General features: G+C 42.3%; 1 long non-coding RNA gene across 1 annotated transcript in view; it reads right to left on the bottom strand.

The window, feature by feature from the left end:
- Positions 1-10: 10 nt before the first annotated feature.
- The window catches only part of LOC108449039, a 15,953-nt gene continuing 6,107 nt past the window's right edge, over positions 11-9,856 (bottom strand). Inside the window, exons 3-4 of the long non-coding RNA XR_001865140.1 lie at positions 8,969-8,972; positions 11-283 (exon numbers count right to left, since the gene is read on the bottom strand). This is a non-coding gene — a long non-coding RNA (uncharacterized LOC108449039). The remainder of the gene's footprint in view (positions 284-8,968; positions 8,973-9,856) is intronic.

Raw genomic sequence — 9,856 nt, 5'->3', positions numbered from 1 at the left:
TTAGCTGGGAGCAGTCCATGGCTGGTTTTAGCTGCCTGCGGCTCTGGGACAGGTCCCCCCCAGCAACCCAGGGTCCGTGCCGCAGCGTTGGGAAAAGGGGGAAGGGGCAGTGGCCCCAGCCTGGCCCGGCGGGGCCTGGAGGCTCGGAGGCCCCCCACCTTCCATCAGGTGAGCTCCGGCAAAAGGAGGAGTCCCAACTTTCCGTGCGGTTTAAATAAGTAAATTGCGAGAAGCGTCATTGGTCTAAAAGACTGTCCATCAACTCAGGTTCAACCCAATACACCTTCTCAGTGAGTTTGTCTCCAGTTCTGTACTCATGTCTGCTGGGATTGTCTTGACCCAGGTGCAGAGCTTTGCTTTGGCCTTGTTGAACTTTATGAATTTCTCATGGATCCATTTCTCAAGCTTGTCCAGGTGCCCCTGGATGGCATCCCATCCTTCCGTTGTGTCACCTGCACTGCTCAGCTTCCTGTCACCTGCAAACGTACTGAGGGTGCACTCGGTCCCACTGTCTCTGTCACTGATAAAGATACTGAAGAGCCCAAGCCTCAAGACAGCCCTGAGGGACACCACTCATCACTGGCCTCCACCTGGACATAGAGCCATTGACTGCAACTCTCTGGCTGCATCCATCCATCCAATTCCTTATCCACTGAAAAGTCCACCCTTCAAATCCATGTCTCTCCAATTTGGAGATAGGCATGTTGTATGGGACCCTCTCAAAGGCCTGACAGAAGTCTAGATAGATGACACTGGTCAGTATTCCCTTGTAGACTGTTGCAGTCACTCCATCATAAAAGGCCACTAGACTGGTCAGGAATGATCTGCTCTTAGTAAGGCCATGCTGGCTGTCTCGGATCACATCATCATCTTGCATGTGCCGAGATGCTTTCTTTCCAAAAATGCACTTAATTGCATTAAGAATAAAAATTAACCTTTCAAAAGGAATGTAATTAAATGTAGTGGTTTGGTCCAAAATACTCATTACTGTTTATCTGCTGTGAGATAAGAATTAGGAGAAATGCAAAGCAGGCACCAAACTTGAAAGAATATAAAGAAGTTTATTAACAGACCTAAAAGAAGAAAAAAAAATTATACCACCTTCAGAACTCTCCTCCTCCCCCCACCTTCCTCCCTTCTCCCACTGACAATGTAAAAAGACAACCCTTCAGATGTTCAGTCTGTTTACCACTTCCATAATAACCTTGTTCAGTCCATTTCCATTTAGAAAGAGAAGTCTCTTCTTGCTCATGCTATGAAAACATTATCACAACGAGACAGCCGCCCACTTCCAAATATTGTTCAGTCCATTTAGGAAGAGGAGTCTCTCTGCCTGCGTGTGAGTCCTTTCCCCCGACTTGCAGCTTTTCCCGCAACTGCTTTCGAGGGTCCACTCTTGAAGTTTTTTGGGGTACAATTTTAAGGTTGAGCCGTTCAGAAACAAAAACAGAGGCCCTTCTCCTTCCCTGGGAGCAAAGGGTCTTCATCATCTTCATCGTTAGGACTATCTCTGGGAGCATCTCTAGGAACTGAGGTTTTCTCCTTTCCCATTTGGAGCAAAAGTCCTCATCTGGTTCATCTCTAGGGACTGAGGTTTTCTCCTTTCCCGTTTGGAGCAAAAGTCCTCATCTGGTTCATCTCTACGGACTGAGGTTTTCTCCTTTCCCATTTGGAGCAAAAGTCCTCATCTGGTTCATCTCTACGGACTGAGGTTTTCTCCTTTCCCATTTGGAGCGCCGGGCCCCTCGGGCTGCCCACAGGAAGGCAGTGGTGGGGGGGGCTGGTTCCACGGGTGAAATAGGGCCCATCGGCTCCAGGATGGCCATGGCCCGGCCCGGCCTGGCCCAAGCAGAGCCTGGGCTGGGCCCGCTGGCCCCCACACGGGGCCTGCAGCCACCTGTCCCAGCACTGGAAACGAGAGAGAGCTTGGAGGGGGAGTTTGCCTATTCTTAAATGTGGATCACAGAGGTGGTCACAACTTTAAGTGGCTTAGAGAATTGTCCATATTCAAACTGGCCAGCTGATAGGTTCTGTCAGTTCCCAGAGGAAACTGTAAGCACCCCTTAGCAAGGACATCCCTTCTGGGACTATGCTTGCTAACCTATGACATTAAACCAGTTTAATTTAACATTTCTCTTTCAAGCTCAAAAACTGTGGTATTATCTCGCTAAGAAAGGAATTAAACTCTGCAAAAGTTTGCTGCTAACCAGCTCTGCAGTGGCAGCGGATAAATATTTGAGAAGTACTCTTATTCTTGAAAGAGGTAAGATTTTCCCCTGGTTAATCCAGGATATAAATGTTTTAAAATACATATTTCTCTGCTGAATACTCATGGTTTGAAATTTGTTATAGAACAGTCCTTTAATTCCCTTTGGCTGTGTTTAAAAAGCGAGGCAAGCAACCTAGCAATCAACCAAACAAGAATAAAATCCTTTGCAATTACTAGTGAGAGGATGCCTGTGTATGCATTATACCAACTTTGGAATAGGATTCTTAATTTAGCAGGCATTAAACACGAACATGATTTTGCCATAGTATAGAACCTTAAGCAACACTCACAGTAAGTATTGTGTTGCAGAAGTGCCCAGATACAATGAGAGGGAATTATTTAGAAGAGTAAAAGTGAAAATGCATAGTGTCTGCAGACTTTTTTTCCCATAGCATTGTATGCACACCAGGGGAACAGTGTAAACATCATACATACTCTGCACTTTACGAGAAAACATTTATGAGAGAAAATAGCAGAAATCTGCTATTTTATGTCAGTTCTAGAGGTGTGGAGTTGTGATGGTGTTGGTTTAGAACAACCTCAACTGAGTACAGCAGTACCACTGGCATTGCTCCCAAAATAATCTTCTGAACAGATGTATATTATGTCAGACAGCAAGTAAAGCAGGGAAGGAAGGAAGGAAGGAAAGCAGGAAGCTCCTTGCTATGTATTCAAACAACAACAGGATTCAGAGGCCCTCGTGAGCAGACACGATGTCCATGGTAGCTTGGAGGCAGCCTTTAACACCAGCCCAAGTAAAGCACCCTTCTGCCACAGCTGCTGATGGTCTCCAGTACCAGTGCCTTCTGGCTGAAGTGCCTCCCCCATCTCCTTTCTCTGTACACTGCGCAGCACACTTACCTTGCAATGAACACATTTTTTGTACTGAAGCTCTAAGTGTTTTAAGTGCTGAGGTCAGGAGAGGAATTGGTTTTTGTCATATTTTACACGCTTGTATCCACATTTACATCCTGTCACTTGCCACATGCAGCTCTTAAGAAATAAAGAAGTCTCTTTCAGTACCCATATGCCAATTTATCTACTTGATCCCATGGATTTCTGTATGGAGCAGGAACTGTGGGTGGATAATACATTCCAGATTGCATACATTAATGGGGAACAGGAAAGAAGATCAGCCTTTTCAAAGCTTTTGTTTTTCTGACTTCTCCAGGATTTTTAGAGTAAGAGGCTGAAAAGCTGTGGATTTCTGGCTGTACTATTGATCACTGACATACCAACCCATTTGGTCCCTTGCAACGGCATTGGCCTGGAGGCTACTCCTGGCAGTGTCACTGTCTGCTGTGAGTTATTTATTAGTGCAGGGTGCAAGTGGTTTAAAGAGCCTTCACCAGGTGAAGCTGCATAGTAGGGATGGTCATTCTCCAGGAGCTAAGGTGTAAATGAGTGTTATTGGTTCTAGAAAGTGAGTTTCTTTTTCTGATTTTGAACTAATAGGGAGTTTTTGTAAGGAATGGAGATGCTCAGTAACATGCAAATGCAACTTTAAGTAGAGGGTGCTTTTTGGTCACTGTGAGAACTTTTATACACTGCTTAATTCTTTTTATTTTTATTTCTTAGAATTTAATTTTGTGTGCTGAGTCAAAACTGTGAAGTTATTTAATGAGCAGTGCTATAGATAATATCGTGCCATACATGTTAGAAATTATTTGGAAACCACATTGCATTACTATTATGTTTCTGCAAAAGGAGAGGCTGGGGAGAAGAACACATAAAATGAATGCTAGTCAAGAGTGTACTAAAGAAGACATGTTTGGATTTTACTGCTGCTGAGAAGTTCCCTGTCTGGGTACCCTGCTAAAATGAAAATAAGAGTCTTCAATATTTCCCATAAAAAATTGCAGATACAGAACCTAGGAATAAGTTAATTTTCTCCTAAAGATGAACCTATCTTTCCAGCACTACAGAAGCAAAAAGCTTCATGACCTAAGCTAATCATCAGACAGTCTGGAAGACATTATTTTCTTTTACGGTACAGCATCCCTCTCTGGAGAGGGCTGTAGAAGTGTCCTGCCTTCTACTGAAGCACCTGACATAAGTAACTCCAGCAGAAAAAAGTATGAGAAGAAGTCTTAGGTGCCCTCTTCTATAAGAAAGCCTATCATATGAAATGCTTACAAATTATTTTCTATTGACAAAAAGGTAATTTCAGCTTTAAGGTGTAAGTCTTTGACATTCTTGAGGAGAATCTTGTGATTTTACAACAATATATTCAGGGAAAATGTTTTACTGACAGTACTGAAGATCAATCCTGATGGGATATGAAAGGTTCTATTATGTTTTCATCAAAGAGTATAAAATTTTATTTAGTTTCTATAATATCTAGATTTTTACTGCTTTTACACTATTACAGAACATTTCAGCCATGTGTTTCTGCTCTCCAAATTTGTGCTAAACTGTGTACTTTAACTATATCAATATTCAAATGCTTAAATAATCCAATATTTATCAAATAATTAGTGTGTTTAAGTTGCATTTCAGAGTTGAGATTATTTAACAATTATTTACCAATGCTCTTCTAACTTTTCTAAGTGAAAATATTTCTAGGAAGACATCCTTTATATGCTCCTCTGGTTTTACTCTATAGTTACAAAATGGAGGGAGTAATGAGTCACCAACCCGAGGCATATATGCTTTTCAGCCTTAAACAAGTCTTTCTTTTGTATACAGACATGACTTATCAATTGATACTTTGTCAGAGGCAAAGTTCCCTATAAGCCTGTCTGATCTGAAAACTTATGACTGTCGAGCTCCTTGTAGATATTATGCTGTTTTCCTCATAAATGAAATAACACATTATCCAAACTTACAGACCTCCTAATGGAACAGAAGGGAATGCACCTTCTATCTCGTCTTCTGTATTGAAGTAACTGATGGGGAAATCTAATCTTTGGGAGGCAATATGTTGTAAAAGGTGAAAAGTTCACTTCCCTTTTTAGTATGGACTTACTGGGTCACTTGGGCAAACACTGTCCAACACGTAGGTGATTGCTGAAGGTAATGCCACATGAATCCATGAATTACTGTGTTCTTGTTTACATGATTCGCTCTTTGTGTGGAGGTAATTTCCAACTCTATTAAGTATATATTAGGTGCTCATATAAAAGCATCTTGCATGTTTTGCACAAAGAATGTTAGTGGGCTATTTTGCTAAGGTTTGTCTTATGAAAAAATACTTTCACTTGCTGCATAGGAGGCCTGCTGCAGGGCCTGCAACTTATTGGAGTGCTGTGTGGAAAAGCGCTAGTGAGAGTCTGTGTCCCTAACATGCATAGCATTTCTTCTGTGTATTGCAGTTAAGAAAGTACATGAGGCTCTGCACTGAAGAACTCTCCAGTTTCTTAACCATCTTCATAGCTGGGAATAGAAGCATTCTCAAGTAACTTCAGTGTCAAGATGAACTGAGTATGTGAATATTTCTACATAGTATTGGTATGAATAGATCCCTATGAAAGTTGTGTTGTTTTTGTAGTGGTCTCTAAGTCTTCAGACAGGAAGCATTAAGAAAGGTATTTCTCCTCCATCGTGACCTGAATATATCTTTTATTTTTTACACTTTGATATAAAGGAATGGGATGATATCTCCATCTGCACTGACCCACTGCTATTTGCATTTTCATACAGGATGGGAGCAGACCCACAGTGAAAACAAGTGGCTCAGTGCAGCAGGAGACATCATCCTGTGGCAATAGGATTTGAAATCCAACCTAGAATAAAAACAGTTCTTCACTCTAAAAGATATATGTTCTGTCACTGGAAGACACTGTGAGATTAAAAAAAATGAACCCTACATTAAAAAATCTGAAAGACTGAAAGGAAAAATGTGTTCCTGCAATTGGGAACTGTGAAGCGTGAACACCTTCTGAGGTCGCACAGCCAAGGACAAATTGCTTGAAATAGCTAACAAGCAGAGAAAACCAACAGTAAAGACCTTCAGTTTTCTTCCTCTTCCTGGGTTGAGATGAATCTTCATTTTCCACTTACTGAGAAACTTTTATGGATTATAGTCAGTTGGGTGTTGTGGTGGTTGAGGCCACCACAGGAGTGACCAAGGAGCCACAAGGCCCCAAAGACAGTTGAGGTCTGCTGGTGGGTGTCTAAAGACACCTTCGTGGGCATGGCGAGTGCCCACAGTCCCTTGTTCTATTATGTAGATCATTCTCCTTTGGTTGGCCTGTTGGCCTACCACCCCTTTTACTCCCTATAAATTCATGTTCTGGAAAGTTCTCCCTTGCTTGGTACCCCACTGGTTCTTGGTTCCCTTGTCCTTCTCCTTGCCTTCCCCATTGGTTACTGTTCTGTCGCCCCATGTTCTCTCCACCCTTTGGCCCTCAGTCAGTTGGCTCCGATGCTCTGCCCACCCCTTGTACCAGCCCTATATAAAACCCTGGACTGCTCTGTGTTCTTGGTCCTTTGTCTGTGGATCCCTCCATGAATAAATCCCTTGGAACTCCATACAAAGGATCCCTCCTGCCTCTTTGTCTCTTGCTGCACTAGAAGAGCTATCCTACTTTTGTGTGAGTGTGTATGGCTGCATACTTCCACAGCACTGTGTGTCTGGGTGTGTCTCAGTGTGTGTGTGTGGCACCCCCGAGCAGATCCCCTGTGGGACGCTTTCAGGAGGGACATGGCATCTATTCACCATCCACCACTTCACCACATCACTTGGGCACTGTTGGATGCCAAGCTGTATATGTAATATTTCAGAAATATTCACTACCTATTTTTCCTTTTATCTCCCATAACTTTGTTGCAAGAAATGATAGAAGTCGTCATCTTGTTCATTCACTGCAGAGCATTTAAAACTTCCCAGAGTTTCCTCACACAAGGAGTGAGCAGTCAAAACTAACAGTGAGGAAAATAACCCTGGAGGTTATTTTCCTGTAAAATTGTGAACAACAGCTGGCTGATAGCCTATCAGATGCATGGTTTTTTCAGGCAAATTACAAATATTTGTCTAGTCTCCTTCTGCAATGGAAGAAAAATACTCAGAAGCTTTTCTTGAAGATTTATATTCACACAGAGGGTACTTAAATCTGATATCCTGAAGTGGCGATATTTTTTATTTCATTTCCCTCTTTTTTTTTTATTGAGGAGAAGGTTTCTATGGGATCTGTGAGCTGTGTGCTATAGCAGCATTGCCAAGCTCTGCATGGGCTGGCTGGCACTGCCGGGCATTGCTGCTGTGGGTTGCTGTTCCCCTGTTCCTAACATGGCAGCTGTAGCAGTGCCTGCTGTGCTGCCAGCCCCTATGGACACACGAGCCCAGGATGCTGTACTACTGTTTTATCATCTTGCTGTCTGCTTTCTGACCTGCCCATGATTTTCCACCATAGGACACAGGTGTGTGCATCATTTTTTTGTACTCTTCCAGAACCCTGCATTTGTTTCTTAGCCCGTTTTCACTGAGGTCATTTTATTCACTGTTTGTATGGTGTTAGCAAAATGCCATTCTGACTGCAGGGCAGTGGTTTGCTGCCGTAAGAGAAATAATTTTGAGAGACAGAGAAAGACACATGAGATTTCAGGTTTGATTTAAACCCCTTTCTTATTTATAAAACAGTGACTTAAAGATACTTTTTCTGGTCTGTTTGAGTACTTCTAACTGACACACTCATTTCTCTTTTATTCCATTGCAGGAGCAACATATAAATAGTGTCACCCTTTCAGTTTTCTCATGTAAATTAGGCTGTATACAGCATGAGAACCCATAGGCAGGCTACAGAGGTCTCTGCTACAGGCAGAACCAGTTGTATTTCAGAATCAGTAACACTGCTACTCATAGGCTAACTACTATTTGAAAAGGACTTAATTCCAGGCTCACTAAATGGCAGAAAAAGAAAACAATTCCTCAAGAGAGCATTACCTCTCCAATTTTTTTAACTTAAATTTATTATATCTCTCTCTCTCTCTATATATATATCTAACGTACATGATATACATCTGTATTTTGCCTCCTTTAAAGGAAGCAAGATGGAGAAAACCATATCTGTTTTTTTCAGCTTTTATTGCAGGCATCACTTGTCTGCTTTGAAGAGCTGCTGTTGCTGTTATAGGCTTGAAGTACTCCTATGGTGTTATGTTATACTGCAACTTAAAAATGCACAGTATTTCTATTTTGAGATTAGCAATGAATGTGTTCTTACCAGTAGCTTAATAAGCAGGTATACTGCTCTAATACGTGTCTCTGCTGATACTCATGATTTATGAAAAGCAGAATCTAACTTTAGTGCCAGTTTAAAATTTCCTAAGCTTTTCTCAGTCCTACAGTCAGTCTTTCTTTTGTAGTGTGGCCTGCTTTTTTCCCCGCATTGATGATTATTTTGTTTCATGATTATTCTTTGATTAAATAGAAGATGAGTACTTTCTTTTACTAAGATTTTAGCACATCAAGTAGGCTTTAGTCTCTGGCTTTTATGCTTAGTTAAAGATCTTTATTATGAAAGACTTTAGATTGCCATGCATGACTGCATCCCATTCTCTCCATTAATAATCCCTTCATAATACTCAGCAAATTTCATTTCTGCTCATGGTCTTCATCACTGCTTTAGACTTACAGTCAAGAGCGGGCATTTATCTGAAGAATAAGAAATCCAATGCAACATGTAAGAAGCAGTATCCTGTTAAAGGGCTCCTACAGCTGACCCATTTTGCACAGCAGTTGTGAAGAGCGGACAGAACTCCACTACTAAATAAGTAGTAAAGTAGGTATGTTTATTTCCAGCTGGGACGCACGGGGGATCGCTCCTCCAAAGCCATGCGTGCCGACAGCTGCATTCAGCTTGGTATTTACCAGGTTACAAGTTCCATATTCATTAAGTTTCGCAACGCGCCTATACATATTCATCACCTAGCCCCGCCCAGCCTCGCTTCGTATTATAATGAACCCAAAAGTCATTTACATCCGCGTTGCGCTTGCGCAGTGTGGTTTGGTGTTTTCTTGGTAGGGGTCTTCGGGGGTCTTTTGGAGGAAGGCTGACGGTCTTCCTCGTCCTGAACTTTTAATCTTTCTTCTCCGCGCATGCTCTTTTGTATCCCTGGCCTTTGAGACTGGTTTGAGCTAGTTCGCAGGATGTCTGCCTGAGACCCCCTTGGTTTTATCAGAGTTCTCTTTTCTTCCTGCCCTGGTATGCTGACCAAGCTGGATGCATTGTTCCTGACAAACTAATTCTCCTGCTTCCCATCCCCCTGATTCAGTTGCAATCCCAAAATCATTCACGGGGAATGAGTTTGAAGCTTGTCCCTCAAACACTATAAAAGGGGAAGCCGGGAAAGATTCTTTTGATAGATTTTTCTGACGAAAAATCAAGCACTAACATGGCAATATTATATCTGAAAACCGCTTATTGAAATAAAAAACAAACAAAAACCTAAGTGTTCTTATTAAAAAAACCGGGGAGGGAACAGGAAAAAGGAGCAGAGACAGAGAGGGGAAAAAGAGGGCAGGGGACAGCGTTACCACAGAACCCCGGCTATTGTCAACATCGGTTCGGCAGACGGAGCGTGTTGCGAAGCGCGGTGCGTTTGCGTAGCTGCAGCGGCAGGCTGGGTGCGATTTTTAAAGAGCAG

This window comes from Corvus brachyrhynchos, unplaced genomic scaffold (assembly GCF_000691975.1).
Source record: "Corvus brachyrhynchos isolate BGI_N302 unplaced genomic scaffold, ASM69197v1 scaffold310, whole genome shotgun sequence".
NCBI classification, from domain to species: domain Eukaryota; kingdom Metazoa; phylum Chordata; class Aves; order Passeriformes; family Corvidae; genus Corvus; species Corvus brachyrhynchos.
Note: the sequence above shows the minus strand (reverse complement) of the source record. Positions and strands in the feature narration are given on the sequence as shown.